This window comes from Sorex araneus, chromosome 1, assembly GCF_027595985.1.
Source record: "Sorex araneus isolate mSorAra2 chromosome 1, mSorAra2.pri, whole genome shotgun sequence".
Lineage (NCBI taxonomy): Eukaryota > Metazoa > Chordata > Mammalia > Eulipotyphla > Soricidae > Sorex > Sorex araneus.
In genome coordinates, this window is record NC_073302.1 from 125,023,733 (window position 1) to 125,044,315 (window position 20,583).

General features: G+C 39.2%; 1 pseudogene; it reads left to right on the forward strand.

Annotated features, from left to right (window-relative positions):
• The first annotated feature begins 266 nt into the window (after positions 1-266).
• The window catches only part of LOC129402036 (E3 ubiquitin-protein ligase RNF14-like), a 101,473-nt pseudogene continuing 81,156 nt past the window's right edge, over positions 267-20,583 (forward strand).

The following is a 20,583-nucleotide window of genomic DNA, read 5'->3' on the forward strand; positions in this document are numbered from 1 at the left end:
TCCTGTGTCTCAGTGAGGGGGCAGGGACTGAGTCTGGGTCTGCCCCAGTTGTAAATGGTACGTTCTCCGTAGCCTTTTTTCTAGTATGAGTTCCACATCTTGGCCTCTTCTCTGCTTCGGCATTCCCATCTCCACTGTCTGGAGAATAGATGGGATTCACATGAATTTCAAACTCTGCACTGAAATGCAGACTGCAGTGTTTATATCCCTTTTCTTCTGGTTATTATTAACAGTTCCTCCAAAAATTCAATGATGTCTGAAGACCAATGCACTCAGGAGGCCAGGAAATATTGCTGGCCCTGGCAAATATTTATGATGTAGATGTATTAAGAAAAGCAGAGTCTGTCCAACACGGAGAAACCAGAATCAAGTTGGACTCGCCACAGAATTCCAAGGTATTCGAGAACATGACTCTGCAAGCACTTAGATGGAAGAACACCATGGCAGCACGCTCCTGTGGACCTGGGTACTGCTTCTTAAGGAGGAGACCCTTAGGTGTCCGGTGTGTTCTCTTTTCTTTTGAGTTCAAAATATAGTCAGAAAAACAAAGCTAGAGAAGAACAAGTCAGATGTCCCCCAACACAATTCTATTTTGGAGAGGTTGCTGTATCTGATGTAGACCAAGAAAATGTTGTAGATGAGAGATCTGTGCAATCATTGTGAAATGATTGTCAGATGTTAAATTATTGTCAGATCTGATCCAGGAAATCTTGGGTTTTGATCAAACTCTGCAGTAAAATGCTTCAATAATAAAGTGTTCTTACTCACTGTATAGTTCTATGAAAAGCTGGGTGGTTATGTGTGGAGTTCTTTTATTTTCTTTTATTTTATTTTATTGGGGTAATACCCAGTGATGTTCAGAAGTAGTTTCTGACTCTGCAGCACTCAGGAATTACTCCTGACATTGCTCAGGGGACCATATGTGATGCCGGGCATTGAACCCCGGTAGGCCATGTGCTATCACTTTGGCCCCTGCATGGAATTCTTGGAACATAGACAAGTATATTTGGATAGATTTCAAAATCTATCTGAAGAATTACTTTAAAATCTATATCAGAGGGAGGGAAGCTGGGGACATTGGTTATGGAAAATGTATACTGGTGAGAGATGGATGTTGGAAGATTATATGACTGAAACCCAGTCATGAAAACTTTGTAACTATGTATTTCACAGTGATTCAACAAAAATAAAATCTAAATCAGACTTGGCCAACTTCAACGTCTCAGCTACCCAGAACTCAAGTGCCCTTTGGTGGCCATTCCTGATCAGGTCAAAGAGTTAGTGAAAACAGACTTATTTGCCTATTGTTACTGCTGTCTTATTCACTCTACTGTGCACCTGATGGCAGATACGATGCACTGCTCTCACCCAGGATGCCATCGATGTGTGATGTATGAGTCGTTTCACATTGTGAGCATTTGATTCAGCTGCAACTTTTCCTTCTATATCTCATATATATTGGTCTATCATGGGGGTTTTTCCATGGGAGATGCCACAGAGTAATAAATAGATCTAGAAATCAGTTCCTGTGAGCAGATGGGATCAGTAAGAGATTTTGGGAACAGAGGCATGATGAGGACAGTTTAAAAGTCACCGGGAAAAATGGGAAATAATAAAGCTTGGTTAGAAAAGAATGAACCCAATGCTCTGTCCATATTGTGGGAATTCCAAAGAGAAATTAGATGGATGTAAAAAGATGATATATTCTGTCTGTATACAATATTTTTGTTGGATTTGCATAGATTCTCTGTCAAGAAAAACCTTGTAAGCATTTCACTAGTTCTATTTCCTCCATGTTTTAACTGGTTATTTTATGCTTTGGATGTTAATAGGGCTATTTTGGAAGATGAAGTTGAAGGCTAGTTAACTTCTGTTGAATATATCAAAGTAGAATGGTTTGTTCCAATATTTAGTCAAGAAAACAAGGCATGGGGCCGGAGCAATAGTACAGCAAGTAGGGCAGTTGCCTTGCACATGGCTGACCCAGGTTCGATCTCTAGCATCCCATATGAACCACTAAGAACCACCAGGAGTAATTCCTGAGTTCAGAACCAGGTGTAACCCCTGAGTATTGCTGGGTGTGGCCCCAACCCCAAAATACTAGATAGCTTTGCAAATTATTTAACGTGCCACTTGTTCCTATAGAAGATATAGAAGAATAAGATTTATATTTTCACACGGCATTAATGATTAAGGCATATTGTTATATTTTAATATAAGGATTGAGAAAATTATGTGCCCCAAAATAAAAGCTAGAGAATATTAAATATACTATGTTAGAAGCTTTGAATAGTTAAAATTAAATATTTTACTTCTCAAGCAAAAGGTAGGATGGGGTCAAGAGTGAAACATATAGACTTTTGTATCTCTGAGAAGAAATATTCTAAGACATCCTGTGTGGGAGCCCTCTCAGAACTACTCCTTATAACTGGGGTGAATAGAAGCCTTACTAAATTGGACTGAGAGTCTGATCTCATTTACTCTGTGACGTTCCTGCCAAGAGAAATTTCTGCTAAGTTAGTTCTCTTTGGAGGAAGTCCTTTACTTCATAACTGATTGGATGACCCATGTTATTTTAATCTACTGCTTTTCAGAATAGAAATTTATAGATCATTTTAAAATGTTTTTAATGCTATAAACACTGCAGGCCATCTGATATTTATTAGTGGTGTCCACTGGTTTTAAGCCAATCTTGGATTTCATGATACTGGCTCTGAAGAATTTCAGCCCTATTCCACTTTCCTGACAATTAGTGCCTAAATTCAAAACAACTTGTCTTTGTTATCTTTAGTTCTATATTTTCTCCTTTACCATCACTCTATTTTCCTTTGGTAAGAACAATTATAATATAAATTCCCAAGTCATATTTTTATCTCCTATATTGGAATTGGACAAAACCTAATATTTTCCCAAAGTGAAACAAGCTGAACTTTCTTTAATTATTTGCTTTTGAAGTCTGTACCACTGTTGTTCCAGGAACTGGAGGTTCAGTCTTAACTTTCTGAATTCTTTGTAAAAATCTTTTCTAATGCACTATAGGAAATGAAATTTTCCTCTTTCCATGAGCACTAGGACTTGGGGAGATAATTTTAGCTAAATACATAGATCCATGTTTCTAGGCTTTGCTATATATTTGAAAAAAATCCTTTTGTCTTGATGAGTATTCTACTGGCAAAAATAAGATTTAAAAAAGGAGAAAGAAATTTAGTGGCAGCTAAAAAAATTATACTTTCTGCATTAGAAATCAGGAAGCTATTTTTTTATTTGTTTTATGCGTATAGATTCAAAGAGCAGCAAGGACTGTTTTGAATTGTTTATTTTAAATTAAATAATTTAAAGATTGTTCCTGGCAAGCTACCCGTGGCCTATTGGGTATGCCAAAAACAGTAACAAGAAGTCTCACAATGGAGATGTTACTGGTGCCTGCTTGAGCAAATCGATGAACAACGGGACGACAGTGCTACAGTGCATTGTTTTATAAAATAAGTTTTCAAAGAGTTTACCAATTTTCTTTTTTTGTTTTGGGACCACACTCAGTGATGCTCAGTGCTTACTCCCCACTGTTCTCAGGAATCGATCCTGGCAGGCTCTGGGGATCATATGGGAAGCCTGGAATTGAATCCAGGTCAACCACATGCAAAACAAGTGTCCTTACCTCTGCACTATCACTCTGGCACCTATTTATTAATTTTCTTGGATAAGTAGTGATATGGGAGAATGGTTGGAATGATTCTAGGATATTTAGTGCCTTTCCAGGGTCACTCAGAGGGGCCATGATGGCCTCTGGTCAACTTGAACAATTCCTTCTCTGCTGCTGGCATGGCTCTGGACACCCTTAGAGAGAAGGTTCCTGGGCCAGAAACATAATCTTCATTTCAGCACTTCAGTCCCCGAATATATCTTGACAGCTTAAAGGAGACTCTGTGAACTGCCTTCTAGGTAAAACAAAAATGCCTAGCGGAAATGTAAAATTTGAAGAGTTTATAGCAAAGATAAGGGATGGGTTTAGCCACTTCAACTTGATAATGAAAGACAGAAAGAAAAGACAGAATACTACTAACTCCTACAAAGCAGAGACTGAATAATGTTCGTTGGCTCAAGCTTATAGCAGACAAATATTTATTGCGTAAATAAATATTACACTTTCTAAGATATGCAGACACATTAAATGTACATTCTGTGTGTGTGTATCACAGATTGCATGGGGAAAAGTTTATTTTATGCTGCTTATTAGTTAAGTCATTTGCCATCTTTTTAGTTTTGACAATATCTTAAGATCTCTGAAACATGGAGCCTGATGTCTGCCATGTTTGCATGGAGGCTATCATTCAAATAGCCCTACTCTCTACCTCTATTGGTAGAAGAATGTAATCTAAGTATACTAAGTTGTTTCCTGAAGGCTTCTAGTAAGAATTTTCCTCTTCTGTGGAAGCTACCTAGAGACTCTTGTGTTTCTGGTGGATGGAGCCATTACATTTTCCAAATACAAGGAAAATGTCCATTGACGTTTTGCCTAATTTGGTTCCATAGGATACATTCTGGAGCACACATGGTGAATTGTCCCATGGACATGAGTGAGGGAGCATAGATTCCCCTGAAGCTGCTAGCAATCACCTTGTGGTCCTAAGGGCAGTCAGCCTTAGGGTTCATTACCCTACACAGAAGGCAGGTTAGAGAACATGTGAAGTGGACCCTTTGGTGACACTGTGAAACTACAAGAGCAAACTTTGATGAATCTTTCTTTCTCTCTCTCTTTTTCTTTCTTTCTTTCTTTCTTTCTTTCTTTCTTTCTTTCTTTCTTTCTTTCTTTCTTTCTTTCTTTCTTTCTTTCTTTCTTTCTTTCTTTCTTTCTTTCTTTCTTGAATCACCATGAACTACAGTTACAAAACTTTCATGTTTGAGTTTCAGTCATACAATAATCAAACACCCTTGATGGATCTTTCTATTTCATTGTCTAGTGGCTACAGATTTCCTCCATTGTTTAAATCTGAATCAGATTTCGATTGCAACCGAAAGTTCTGAGCAGTCTTAGAACAATACATACCTTAGCTGAGTAGCATGAGTCTCATCAATATAGACATTCAGGTCATATCACTTGAAACTCAGATGATTTTGATCTGAGTTTCCAATTTCATATTTATAGTCTCTAAATAATTACCAAATGTCTACTTCAGCTTGGAATAGAGATGAGACCATCCATACACATTTGACAGTTCTCAACAAACTTTAGCAAAACTTCCTTTACACCAAGCTCTTTGATAATTGCAGAGTTATAAAATCTTTTAACAAAAATGTTAAATGTTACAAGGATTTTCAAATAGGACAAGACCCGATCTCCAGGAACTTATAATTTCCTGGACATTAGGATGAGGGAAGAGAAAGAAGGAGCATCAATAAGAGGGTCAAGAGTAAGTTTGCCTTCTTGCATCTCATCAACCCAGTTGAATTCCGAGCGCCACATACGGCCCCCTGAGCACCACCAGGTGTCACTCCTAGCATGGAATCAGGATTAGCTCCTGAGCACCATCAGCTATGGCTCACCCATTTCTCTGCCTCAATCCCACACAAAAAAATAAGTTTGCCTATGATCTGGAGGTAAAAAAAATCATAAATTCACAAAATTTCTATAGACAACAATAAGGATACTACAACAAAGTGAAAGTAAAAGCCTAAAAGCATGAATTCATAAATGAGTATGAATGTGTGAAATGCTATTGTAAGAATAATGTGGTAAAGGATTCTACAGGAATTTAAAAGACCCCAATGTGTGAGGTGCTGGAAAACTTTGAAATGAAGCTGAACTTAAATAAAATTATTCATGTAAATTATATTTTAGATATATTGCTTATGTTGTATAAAGAAAGTTTATATGGATCCTAAAGATTTTGTCTTTAGGGTCACTTACTAACCAAATTATTTTTTTTAATTTATGAAGGAGAAAACTGGAGCAGAGTATCACTTGTATCACTTGTCATCCCATTGATCTTCAATTTGCTCTAGCAGGCACCATTTGTCCCTGTCACGTGCTAGTATAGTCCAATGGTATCTGCTTGCTCCAGGAACATGAAGAGCTTCAAACCATTCGTTCATGGTTTTGAAGAAGAAATCTGACCATCTCATAGGTGGGCAGCCATGCAGTCTTTTGACGTCCCATGGAATCCAGTCAGTAACAGCTCTAGTCCAGCGGTCATCTCTAAATTGCATTCCGTGTCCAGCCCATCTGATTTTTGATGCCTTGGCAAACAAGACCGCATTTCTGATTCTTGATTGCTGATGGAGGTCGAAACTCCGTATTCCTTCTCTCACTTGAGTGAAATGTGGTATTCAAAGCATAGCTCTTTTGATTCCTCTTTGGGATACCTGAATAGTGTTCTCATCCTATTTTCATAGGGCCCAGGTCTCTTAGGCGTATGTTAATGCAGGAAGAACAGTGGAGTCGAAAAAGTTGTGCCCAGAGCAGAGGTTCTTTGTCCTCTTAACCACTTCTTTGACACTCTTGAAGGCATTCGTTCCACGATGCTCTCTTCCTCCTGCGTTCCATTGAGAGCAAATGGAACGTCAGGGACTAGTTCGTTTTTCATGAATTAGGTGAGATTCATCTCTTGGTGAGATTCAGATGCAGTAATTTGCCCAAGAAAGACATGTACTGCTAATTGTGGTTGTGGGAGCTAAACCCAGATAGATTCTGAGCACTCAGAATAGCAGGGCTTTGGTGTGTGTGGCTCAGTCACTACTCAGCCTGCATCAGGATAGCAGTGAGGAAGTAAGGCTCTGACTAGGTCAGTGGCAAGAAAAATGAAGGGAAGGAGATGAAGAAACAGACACAATGTAGTGACTCCAGGGGACAGAGCACTACGTTGGCAGGAAGGGTATATGCCTTGCACACAGCTGACCTGCTTTAGATCCCCAGCATCCCATATGGAACCCTGAGCACCACCAGGTGTGATTTTCAAGTGCAATTGACAGGAGTCAGCCCAAAGCATCTCTGGGTTTTGTCCCCCAAAGCAAGCAAGCAAGCAACCAAACAAACAAACCAAACCCCAAAGAAACAAAAATAGAGACTCCAGACAAGTGGGAGTTGCCAGAGGTATTGTGTGCATTGATTGGGCTTTGAATGCATTTGAATGAAGGATCCACTTTTTTTCCCCCAGGGTCACAGACTCTTCCTTAAATTTCCAACCTGACTACAGAAAGCATGTGCATATACAACACCTGGTTCCATGGAATTTGATGTTAGGATTAGACAAGAGCGAGATAAATTTGAGCAGTCTAGCTTGGAAGTGGCACGGATGGTACTACAGTCATTGCTGCAACACTAATAAAGGGAGGCAAGGGAGAGACTCGGTGGCCCATCCAGTAGCTGGAATGTGTGGAACTGCAAGATTGGTGGAACTGGTTTGTAAATAGTCACTGGGGCACATGGTACTGTAGTCTGGATCTTTGCAAGACGAATGCCCTACCCACTGTGCTATAAACATTAATTATTTTTATTGAAACACTGAATATACAAAGTTGTTCATAATAGAGTTGTTTCAGTCATTTAGTGTTCTGCACCACCAGTGTGACCTTCCCACCACCAATGTCCCCTGTTTCCTTCTCAACTCCAGTTTGCCCCCTTAGGCGTATAACAAATTTACTTTATATTGCTATCAATAGGTTTTAGTCCTATCTAGTTAATCCAAAGAAATCCATGGTTTTTGTACCCATGATGCATGTTAAAATCACCTGGGAACCTTAACAATTTTTCAACCTCTACCCATTCATGAATTAGATTAGAATCATCTGGGCACGGATACAGTTTTATATTTTCCCGTGCTGTAACAAGCAATATATCAGGTAAGCAGCACCTGGACATTTTATCAACAGATCATAAAAATTTGCATTGGAGATAGAGCAAGGGAAATGGCAAAGGCATGTCAAGCCATAGTCTGAGATACCATTTACTTTTCCTGGAGCAAGAAAGTAAAAAAGTACCATTTACTTTTCCTGGATCAAGAGGGAGTGGTGAGATGTTTAGTCAATCATGGCAAAGAAAATCACTGGAGTGACATATTAGCCAACTTGGACAATGATACAATTTAATTCTCTGATCTGCATTGTCAAATGGAGCCTAGTTCAATGTTTTGTTTTGTTTTTTTAAAAATCCATGACAGAAGTGGGACTGAGCCTGCTGGTAACTGGTTGTGAAATCATGGAGTCAGGTTGTCAGGAACCTAGTTACACATTGTTTTAACTTTTTTGAAGGGGCTGGAAAGATAGTACTGCACGTAGGCCACTTGCCTTGTACATGACCAACCCAGGGTTCAAGCCCTGGCACCCCATATGGTTCCCTGAGAGTGATCCCTATGTGCAGATCTAGAAGTAAACCCCGAGCACTGATGAATCTGGTGCTTGGGGGTCCATATGGGATGTTGGGATCTAACCAGGTTTGGCTGCATGCAAGGCAAAGAGTCTACCCACTGTATTGTCTCTACAGCCCCTCTTTAGTAGTCTTCATATTAACAATCGAGTTTAACAAACAAAAACATTTTTTTAAGTACTGTGCTTATTTTTTGAAGTTCTGTGTTAATGATAGGGTCTCATGTATACAACTTTCCAACACTACGTTCTTCATCAGAGTCTCCATTTCCTCCTTTACTGTCTCTGGGTCACCTCCAAATCACTTCCTTTGGTATAAGCTCAGTTCTGTAAACCAATTCCTACTATTTGACTACAAGAAAAAATGAAGCCAGGCAATATTTACCACTACCTGAGTAGAATTAGAGGTTATCATGCTGACAGAAGGATGACAAGTACAGAATGATGTCTCTTATGAGTAGGATATAAAGAAACATGAATGCTTTTTAATAAACATCTGGTGAACTTGCTCATTTTTGACAATAGAAAAGTAAACTCATCATCAAAGTCAAAGCAAAAATTAGGCAGGTCATCAGACAAACTAGGTGGAGAGTGCTGTCCCAAATGGACTAAATTGCACTCATCATTCACTAGAGTCATCCACTACAGATGAATGCAAGGAGATTGCCTAATTCTGTACCACTGTATCACTATCATTCCGTTGTTCGGTGATTTACTCAAGCGGGCACCAGTAACATCTCTATTCCTCCCAGCCCTGAGATTTAGCAGCCCCTCCTTACTCATCTTTCCCAATGATTGGAAGCTTTTTCAGGGTTAGGGGAATGAGATCTATTATTACCGTTTTTGGCATATCGAATATGCCATGGGTAGCTTGCCAGGCTCTGCCCATGTGGGAGGGATACTCTCAGTAGCTTGCCAGGCTCAGCCCGTGTGGGAGGGATACTCTCAGTAGCTTGCTGGGCTCTCTATGATTTGAGTCTATGATTTATTAGCTACTGTCTGAACTCCATCAAATATGGTGTGGTAATTATGGAAAATGGGTAGGAAGTGTCTTATAAGCGGCCTAGAGCGTGGTGGCAGTTGGGTAGTGGAGGTTGGCTACTGGGGCTGGGTCCCTCTGCTTCCGGATCTCGGATCTCGTTGAATCCAGAGTCCAAGGTCACAAAGTTCCGCATTATCTAGGTTCCATAGAACTTTGTTCATGAGTGAGGTTCAAACAGAGCATCCAGAAAGCGGCCTGGAGCATGGAGGCTGTTGGGTACTGGAGGTCAGCTGCCAGGGCTGGGTCCCTTGGGGCGGGGAGGGTTCTCACCTACCCCCCTCTGGGGAACCCTGAGTGAAGACAGCCTGGCTCAGAGTGTGCAAAGAATACTAATCATATTGAATTAGAACCCTAATTCTAATTAGGGTTCAAAACACTTCCTAATTCTAATTCTTTAAAATAGATCTTGGGGTTGGAGTGGTAGCACAGCGGGTAGGGCGTTTGCTTTGCACGTGGCTGACCCGGGTTCGATTCCCAGCATCCCATATGGTCCCCTGAGCACCGCCAGGGGTGATTCCTGAGTGCAGAGCCAGGAGTAACCCCTGTGCATCGCCGGGTGTGACCCAAAAAGCAAAATAATAATAATAATAAAATAAAATAAAATAAAATAGATCTATCTGGAGCTTGGACATAGTTCTACTCACTTTGTATGCATGAGATCCTGAGTTCAATCCCCAGCACACCTTTCCACATATACACATAAATATTTTTCTGACTCTAATAAAAAAACTGCAAAAAAAAACAAAAAAATGAATTTTTTCTTAGTGTAGAAAAATGGTTTTCATGTATTTGTCTAGGTTCATTTTATTTTATTGCATTTCTTTCTTTTTTGAGAGATACATATTACATGAGTGTGTTTTGCTTAGTTGAACTCAAATATTAATTTAAAACTATCAAAGAGAGGCCATAGAGATAATAAAGTGGGTAAACTGTTTGCTTTGCATGAGCCAACCCTGGTTAGATCCCCAATAGCCCATATAGTCCCCCAAGCACCACCAGGAATAATTCTTGAGTGCAGAGTCAGAAATAACTCCTGAACAACAAATCTGACCCAAAACCAACAGAAAAAAATGAACAAAGATAAGATTATCACTAATTTCCTGATAAAAAATTTTCCTGGGAAATAAAAATACAACTTGCTATAGACAGAATGTTGGTGTTCCCCTAGACCACCCCATCCCTGAAAGGTGAACAGAATCTGAAGTTCTAAAATCAGAAGGCAAGGCAAAAAAATTGTACAAGCATTATAGTAATATCCTTTTGTACCTATTTGACTAGTTTCAGTAAATCCTAGGAAAATTTACTTCCTCTGGGGTTTTCTCCAAGGAAGTAATGCCAAGGTAATGGATAGAAATGTATGGATTTCTAATACTTAGTTGATTTGCTCTGACTGTAACACATGCCATTTGGAAGAACGGCTATGATTTTCCATAAATACTGTCATTTTCTTCATCATTTTTAATAGCAATTTCAGGCTATAAGACAGTATCACTGCAGAGTTGGAAATAGATTTTCAATGGTGTATTATATTTTTTCATTCATCTTAAAGTGAATGCATATAGAGCTTGGAATTGTCATCACACTATTTTTCACTTGACATGTAATTTTTATAATTTTTCACTTGATTTTTTCTCTAGAAACATCACTTTAAATGATACTTTTCATTAAAAGTGTAAGTAAAATATGATTTACTCAATAATTTCCCAATCTTTGAACATCCTAAATTTTTTCTTTTTAAAATATCTTAAATAATCTCGGTATTCCTTATGTACAAATACCAGATTAATTTTACAGACCAGTTTTCTCTTTTTTATTATTGTTGTTGATCCACACCCAGCAATACTCAGCATGTACTCCTGGCTCTGAACTCAGGAATCACTCCTGGTGGGGTTTGGAAGACCATATGTGGTATCAGAGATCAAACCCAGGTGGGCTGCATGCAAGACAAGTGCCTTATCCACTGTACTATTGGTCTCAGTCCCACACAGACTAGATTTGCAAAGGAAGAAAGAAATTCTGGGTCAAGTATTATGAAGGTATACCATAACTGTTTTGCATAACTATTATTGAAAAGAGGTAGGAGCAGATCATACAGCCTTCTGTAGATAAACTAGACTCAGGAAGGTAGGATCCAAGGGGCCTTTGTGTGCTTGGTTTCCTCTTCTGCTGGAGATGGAGTGTGACCAGCTGAAGTCAGACCCTGGGTCTGTTAGCAGAAAATATGCACAGGATCATCAGGGGAAGGACTGTGAGTATAGCATCTTCCTAAATCTGCTTATTAATGAGGAAATGAAACTCTTAGTTCAGAAAAGGATGGGTATCTAACAGTTCTCTAGAGGAATGGACAAAATTCTTGCCAGCTCGACCAATTTGCATACACTTTCAAAAGTTCTACTTTTATGGTACAGCCCTGTACGTAGCATCAATTATTACATATCATTATTTAAATATTATCAAATTATTTAAATAACACCAAATTATTGAAACCACTATACATTAAATTCTATGTTATTTAAATACAAATACTGTATTTAAATTAATGTGTGTCATACTTAAATTAAATTGAAATCATTTTGAGTTATTTAAATAAATATTCCTTTAATTAATTATATATCAGGCTGGAGCAATAGCACAGTGGGTAGGGCATTTGCCTCACATGTGGCCGACCTGGGTTCAATTCCCCTGCTCCTCTCAGAGAGCCTGGCAAGCTCCCCGTGGCGTATTCGATATGCCAAAAACAGAAATAAGTCTTACAATGAAGACGTTACTGGTGCCCGCTTGAGCAAATTGATGAACAACAGGATGACAGTGATATACGGTAATATATAATTATATATTCAATGTTTTCAAAATTTGGTAAGTAAAAATATGTTTCATTGTATAATTTTAATTTCTTTTACTTTTAAACTTGCAAGTTTCTGAATATATATTTGCATTTATCTTCCATAACCCAAATCTTCTTTTCTATCACTCATGTATAGACTAGCATATAGGTTATGTGATTTGTTCAAAAGCACCTCTCCCTACTCTGAACCCCTGCAAACCCAGACTGCTCCTGAGGTACTGAAATGGCCTTGTACTCAAATAAAAATATTTCCTTGATATAAATGGTTTTTGCTTATGTTTCATGTGCCTTTTCAATATGCCAAAGATGTGAATCTTTTTCTAAAAGAATGCTAAAAAAACCACAATGTTCTATGTAAAGTCTTATAATTATCTCTTTATTAAATATGATTTACAGACTTATCCTTTAGTACTAAAAATATCCCTTTGTCTTTTGTGGGAGTTGGGGACCCTGCCTTTCACCACTAGCTGCTCTTCCCTTATGAAAGCTAAGGAATAAATCTATCAAAGATTAACTGTGGGAGTGCAAACTCTGGGAAAGTCAAGGAAGATATCAAGCTTGTAAGGTTTTCAATTACCATTAAACTACTCTAGGTGTTCCAAGGAAGGAGACCTTATGCTTCTAAAGAAGATTTGTTTGAGGCTAAGCAGTTTTTGATCCCTCAAAACTTGGGATCAATTTCTTAATCAAAGTCTATTTGAAGAAAAAAATATCTCACCATTAAAGATTATTTTTAATGTGAAGAGAAGATAGCAGTAAGGCTCAAATCTTAAGACATGGATTTCTTCTAGACATTCATTCTACTTTCTCTTCTACCCCTCTTTTTTTTATTGGTGATGGTGGGGTGGGTGAGGGGGGTTCACATCCAACAGTGCTCAGAGCTTACTCCTGGCTCTACAGTCAGGAATTACTCCTGGCAGGGCACGAGGGACCATGTGGGATGCCAGGGATTCAAGCCAGGTTGTCCGCATGCAAGGCAAGCATCCTACCCACTGTACTATCTCACTAGTCCCTTTTCATATTTTTTCCACCCACACTTCTGTAAGTTTACATGACCAACTTATAATGTTCATCATCAGTGGCTTTTTTGGAAAGGGGCTTTGGTGAGCCCAGAAAAGAGCTCAAGTGTGTTGAATATGAAGTCTCAAAACATTTCCAGTAATCTCATTAGTTATTAGAATCATGGTAAGCTTGTAAATTAGCTGATCTTGTCAGGAACAAGATAGAGATAGGCTTTATTAGAATTCATTCCTTCCTGTCCCAAGGTTGTGCTTTCTAGTATTATATACAGGGTGGAGGAGGGAAGGGGAACAGGGGAGAGAAAAGCCATACCTCAGACATACCTTCATTATCTTGGTCCACCGTGGGTGAGGACAACCAATGAACACTTGCAATAAACTAAGAGAGTGGTTTGCTTTGTTTTGTTTTCATATCCAGAAATTTAAAAAGAGAAAAACCCAGAGTAAATTCAGTGTCTGAAAGATGTTGTCAAGGATCCACGCTCTTCTTTGTTCTCTGCTGTCTATCTGTGTGGATCACAGTGAGATACACAGTTACAACGTTGTCCCTGATATGGGTTTCAGTCATAAAATGTTCCAACACCTAAATGTTCCAACATCTACCACCAATGTCCCAGGTTTCCCTTGCCCTTCTCTCCTCCCTCTACAACAGGCATTTTTCTTCTCTCATTCTCATTCTCTCTGTCTCTCTCTGTTTCTGTCTCTCTGTCTCTGTCTCTGAACTTTCCAAATAAAAAAGGAGAAAAGGGGAACCAGAGGTCGGCTGCGTGCATGGCAAACACCCTACCGCTGTGCTATCGCTCCATCCCTATAACATTCTAAGATATCTAGTAAGGACATTTCTAAAGTGCTTCAAACTTACATTTTTTTTCAGTGACTGGGACTCCCACCCCAAACACATACCCATTCCTACTGCTTCCTTGCACAAATCCTTTCCCTAGACTTGCAACTTCTCTCAGCCAGCAGGTAACCTGCTTCTAACTTGAAACTAATCCAATCTCCCATTAGTAATGATGTTTCCCCACCATTGATTCCCTGCTTTACATTTCGGCCCTTAGTACTGTTCTGATTTCTACTGATCTATCATTGGCATAAGGGCAGAGTCTAACTTCCTTGCAGCTTAAGTCTACATTGGACAGGATTTTGAATCTTGACACTAGCACAGCACCAACCAGTACTGAAGATAGCTTGCTGGTTCCTCATCTAGTGGGGAAATCAGATTCAACAGGATTTGCCCATTTTTCTCTACCTTTTAAATTTATATCTTCAGCTTTGGGCTGGAGCAATAGCACAGTGGATAGGGCATTTGCCTTGCACTTGGCTGACCTGGGTTCGATTCCTCCGCCCCTGTCGGAGAGCCCAGCAAGCTACTGAGAGTCTCACCCACAGGGCAGAGCTTGGCAAACTCCCTGTGGCCTATTCAATATGCCAGAAACAGTAACAAGTCTCACAATGGAGACGTTACTGGTGCCCACTCAAGCAAATCGATGAGCAACGGGATGACAGTGACAGTGACAGAACGTTACATTCAGAAAGGCACCTCTGAAAGAAAAATGGCATCTTAACATATGAGTTTTCTTTTATGATTTTTTTCTGCAGGAACATTTTTGTTCTTGTTGGCAGCACAGTCTTGCATCTAATACCTACAACTATGAGGTCCTCAGGTCACTGATTGAAAGAGTTGCTGATTGGAATAGAGAGAGGAGCACTAAATAAATGATGGTTGGAGAGATCGCTCAGGATAGTAGATGCATGTTGAAAGCAGATAATAGACCAAACATGATGGCTGCTTTTCACCTGTATTGCAACCATAACACCCAAAAGATCAGAGAGAGTAGGAGGGATTGTGACTGCCACAGAGGCAGGATGTGGGAAGAGATGAGGGAGGGGGAAGGGATACTGGGAACATTGGGGGTGAGGAATGGGCACTGGTGGAGAGGTGGGTACTGAAAATCGTTTGACTGAAATGCAATCACAAGTCTGTAAGTTTATAAATGTGTCTCACGACGATTCATTAAAATAAAATTTTTTTTTAAAATATAAAGTGTTGCTGATGAGAGGTGGGACTGCCGTCTCTCCTTCTGGGACAAGTGTCTACTTGTGCACATGTAGATTGCACAAAACCAGATATTCCTTGTAGCTCTATCCTTCCTTACACAGCACTTCATTCAAAGGGATAGAAGCCTGCTCAGGCTCTCCTTGAAAAATTACATACATCTTTATTACAGATTTTCTTAAAGGATTCTTCATAACCTTTTAAGATACCTTGCCTTTATTCCAGAGATTTTCCCTCATAGCAGCTCAAGAAGCCTGCTCAGGCTCTCCTTGAAAAATTACATACATCTTTATTACAGATTTTCTTAAAGGATTCTTCATAACCTTTTAAGATACCTTGCCTTTATTCCAGAGATTTTCCCTCATAGCAGCTCATGAAAGCTCTGCCTTTGTATCTCTCAAGCAATTTGGTTGTATCTTGTTGAGTCTTCCACCTCTATTCATACATATCACAATTTCCCCAATGTTTGCAACCACTGTGTACAAATATCCTTGATTATAATCAAGAAATCTACCCAAGGAAGCAGAGTTGGATTGTTGACTCCACAGAACTGATTGCAAGGGTTTGACTCATGGATATCAGTGAAACTCATCTGCAAATCACCTTTATCTCTGGTCACATCCAGTCTATCAACCTACAGGCTTAAAACTTTTCAGTTGGGGAGTTGGAAAGATAATACAGGGTTATGGAACTTTCTTGTGTTGGATATTAATCCTAAGTGTTTTATACTTTATCAGTGATCAGTGAATTGCCCCTTTTTTTCCTCCCAGAGAAGCTTACTGTGCTCTTATTAGCATCCCTAATTTAATTAAATATTTTTTTGAAATTTCCTTCGTTTTTTACCTCTCATTGTCACAGTTCCCCAAGTCAGTCTTCATTACTTATAAGCCAAACTTTCTGGTAATTCTGGACTTTGTATTTGTAGTGCTTTGTATTTGAAGTGCTATGTGTTTGTACTTGCTTTTCTATTTCCCTATAGCCTTTTTATATTTTATTATAGAGTGTAGAATAATACTGGGTTTGTCCTTTCAGTCTTGCCACAGGGAATTTAGGTTTATCGGGTTACACCCATCACAGTGCTCCCGAGTCACTCCTAATCCTTTGTTTATCTGTAAACTCTTTTCTGTGTCTCCTTCCCAACCAGTTAATCACCTTTTCCCTAATAAGATTCTGTTAGTTTGTAAAATCAAATTCTTCTAAGGACACTGAGCTTATATTGTAAGTTATGTCTTTTACAGAGATTACCTTAAAGCAATGTCCTTTCTGTATGAACACAGGAAGACAGTTAATATTATGCTTTGTAACTTGGGAGTTTATTGACTCCAAATAATATTTACTCCCAGGCATCTGCTTTCTCAACTCATTGCCCTTAGTTCCTAGCACCCCAAAAGCAGGGTCCTGACAAGGGACATAATGGACCCAGGGCAATCTGTGAGCTACCCTGGCATCAAAATGGGTCAGGCCAAAGCACCGCAATACTCAACTATATGTTGAGAGCATGGTCATAGACACATGCTGTCATGATCCAAAAGTAACGACGAGATTAGGACCCTGCTGGGTTAAGAAGACTAAACTGGCCTGAAGACTGTGGTCTGAAATATATAGTGAGATGCCCTCAGGAAGAACCAAACTTTAAGTTTGACATATCTCTTACTGTGCTAATACAAAATGAGATTGCTAGAAATATTAGGAGTAAATTTACGACAACTATTTAAATGAATTACTAGCTGAGGAAAGAAGAAAGTGACACATCCTGGATGGATCCCACCCTTAAGTGGATTTCCTAGTAATCTGGAGTAATCTCTTTAGATGAGATTTTGTCCTTGAGTTAATCTCTTGGAGGAGTGACCTTACCTCTCTTTGTTGATTTTTTAATGTTCAACCCTACCTTTGTATCACAACCTTACGTGATTGCAATATAAACTAAGACTGTAAGAGTGAAGAGGAGGCAGAAAAAGAGAGTCAGGGAGTTGTCGGAGTGAGAAGACTCAGAGTCAGAATCCGGGGACCTGGTATCTAGGAATGAGGGGCTACGAAGGAAGAGTTTGTGAGATGGGAGAGACGAGCGATTAAATAAACACAACTAATCAGCAACCAGCTTGGTCCTCATTCTTCCTTCGTCTGCTTATCGCCAACAGCCATCCCGATCCAGTCCATACACAGTGGCTTGAGAGCACTGAACACGGGCAAGGATTGAGAGAGAGAGAGAGAGAGAGAGAGTGAGAGAGAGAGTGAGAGAGAGAGACTCGCCCAGAACACACATCATCCTGCAAGCACGTATATATTTTTTACAATAGAGCACTTTCTTTGGTTACCACAGAAAGATCATTAATGCTATGCTCCTAATATTTGGGAGTTGACTGATTCTGAAATATCTGCTCCTGGGCATTGGTCATAATTACTTATCTCAGGCTTCAGTTGCTGTAGTTCCTAACACCCCAAAAGGGAGGTCCTGCTATGGGACTAGGATGGACCCGGGGCAAGTGGCAAAGCTACTCTGGCATTGAAATGGAACAGTCTAGAAAGCACAAATGCATGGTCTTTTTTTTTTTTTTTCTTTTTGGGTCACACCCAGCGATGCTCAGGGGTTACTCCTGACTCTGCACTCAGGAATTACTCCTGGCGGCGCTTGGGGGACCATATGATGCCGGGGATTGAATCCGGGTCAGCCGAGTGCAAGGCAAATGCCCTACCCACTGTGCTATCGCTCCAGCCTCCTAGAAAGCACAAGTGCATGGTCTTGATATAAACTGTTTTGACTTACAAGATAGCCTCATAGGGAAAGACAAGCTGAACTGGCCTGAGGAGACTTAGTCTGGGATTTATGGTAAAAGTCTTGCTTGCTCTCAGAGCCCAGAGATGTTATGATATTTGCCTCTTACTGTATTTATCCAAACAGCTGAAAGTATCAATAACTTAAACAACTAGAGGGAAAGATAAAAGCAATGTAGAAGAACTGCACTTATTTTTGGAATATAAAGTAATAGAATGGGAGACTAACATTCAAGGATAGTAGAGATAAAGACCAGAAGGATTACTCCATGGCTTGGAAGCCGGCCTCACATGCTGGGGGAAAAGGCAGCTCAGATACAGAAGGGACCACCAAGTAAAGGGTGCTTGGAGGGCCTGCTCAGGATGGGAGATGTGTGCTGAAAGTAGACTATAGACCGAACATGATGGCCACTTAATACCTGCATTGCAGACCACAACACCCAAAAGGAGAGAGAGAGAGAGAGAGAGAGAGAGAGAGAGAGAGAGAGAGAGAGAGAGAGAGAGAGAGAGAGAGGGAATGCATTGCCACAGAGGTGGGAGTGAGGGGGTGGGAATGGGGGTGGGGGTGGGAGGAATACTGAGATACTGAGAACATTGGTGGTGGAGAATGGGCACTGGTGGAGGGATGGGTACTCGATCATTATATGACTAAATTGTGAGCACAAAAGTTTGGAAGTCTGTAACTGTACCTCACAGTGATTCATTAAAAAAGTTTTTTAAAAAATCACTGTAGATGTCCCAGGGAGACAGAGCGTCTCCCCAAGAGAATTTCCCAGTTTTATATATATAAATGACCTATGTAGATTTCCAGATGTTTTATCTATGTAAATGATCAATCGCACCTAGGTCCTGTACCTCAACCCCCTTCATGTTCTATTTCACCATAAGGCTGTTGTCCCCTGGCTCTCTCTCTCTCTCTGTCTATCTGCTGGGGAGGCCTGAGGAGAACAGATGGTGGCCCTTGGCCACCAAATGTACATACCCAAGTTCTATTCCTAACACCACCAGGGACCCCTTTAGCACAGAGCTCTGATACTTCTCAGCCTTATCAGATGTGGCTTCGAAAACAAAACCAAACAAATAACAAATTTTTTTTTTGTAATTAAAATACCTACAACATAAAATTAACAAACTGTTTTGGCCTTTTCCAAGATATAATTCAGTGATACTCATTATATTAAGTGTTGAATAACCACACTTATCTATTTCTAAAATTAATTTTATCCAGTTTTAAAACCCTAAACAATAACTCTATATCTATTAATCAATAATTTATGTTCCCCCTCTCTCCCCCTCGCCAGACCTTTTTTCTTTCTTTTTTTTTTTTTTGGATGATGCTCAGGGTTTACTCCTGCTCTGCACTCAGGGATCATGTGGTTCCCTGCAGGTTCAGGGGACCATGAGCAGTGCTGGGGACTGAACCCATTCAGCCACATGAAAGGCAAGTGCCCTAACCACTGTACTACGTCCCTGGCCCTCTCGATAGAACTTGTAAGTCTCTCATCTACATTCTGTCTCTGAATTTTCTTACTCTTGCTGTTTATACAAACCAAGTTATATGTTACTTGTCCTTTATGTATATGTTTTTAAATTTAGCATAATGTTTTCAAGATTCATTCAAGTTTTAACTTGTGTCAGAGCTTTATTTCATAATAGCCGATTGCATGTGTACACATATCATATTTTGTTCGTCCTTGTCCACCTGACAGATTTAGGTTGTTTTTCCCATTTGACTATTGTGAATAATGCTGCTGTGAATATTGGCAATCAGGTGTCTGTGTGACAAATATTTTGCAAATATTTTAGTTCTATACCTTGAAAAGGAATTACAGGATCATATGGTAATTCTCAGCTTAATATTTTGAGCAATCCCCAGAGTTTTTCCCACAGTGAAGTTCTTATTTTATACTTTTACTTGCAATTCTTACTTACTGTCTGCATGTAACTTTTTATTTTTCAAATGTATAACCACTTGGAAGGTATAAAGTAGTATCCTATGTCATCCTGGGTTTGATTTGTCTTTCCCAAGTGACTTATAATGTTAACCTTTTCTCTGGGTTCTTATAGTTTACTTGTATATCATCTTGGAAATGATTCAAATATTTTACTTATTTTTTAATTGGACAAATTGGACAGTATTATTCTTTCTTGAATTGTAGAATTTTGGTATAATCCATATTTTAATGCTTTATTATTTTTCAGATGCTTTATTCTATTCTAAAGATTGTTCTTTCAATCTCTTTAAAGTGTTCCCTGGTATATATAAATTTTAAATTTTTATTATATCTACTTACTTTTGTTAATTATTTCTTGTTATCATGTTGAAGAAAACATTGCTAAATCCAAAGTTATAAAAATTTTCCTAAGTTTTCTCTAAAGTTCTACAGTTTTAGCTCTTTAAATTTTTTAAATTCTTAATAAATTTTGGATTAATATTTAAATATGGTAAGATATAAGAATCTTATTTCAGTTTTTGCACATTTATATCCAG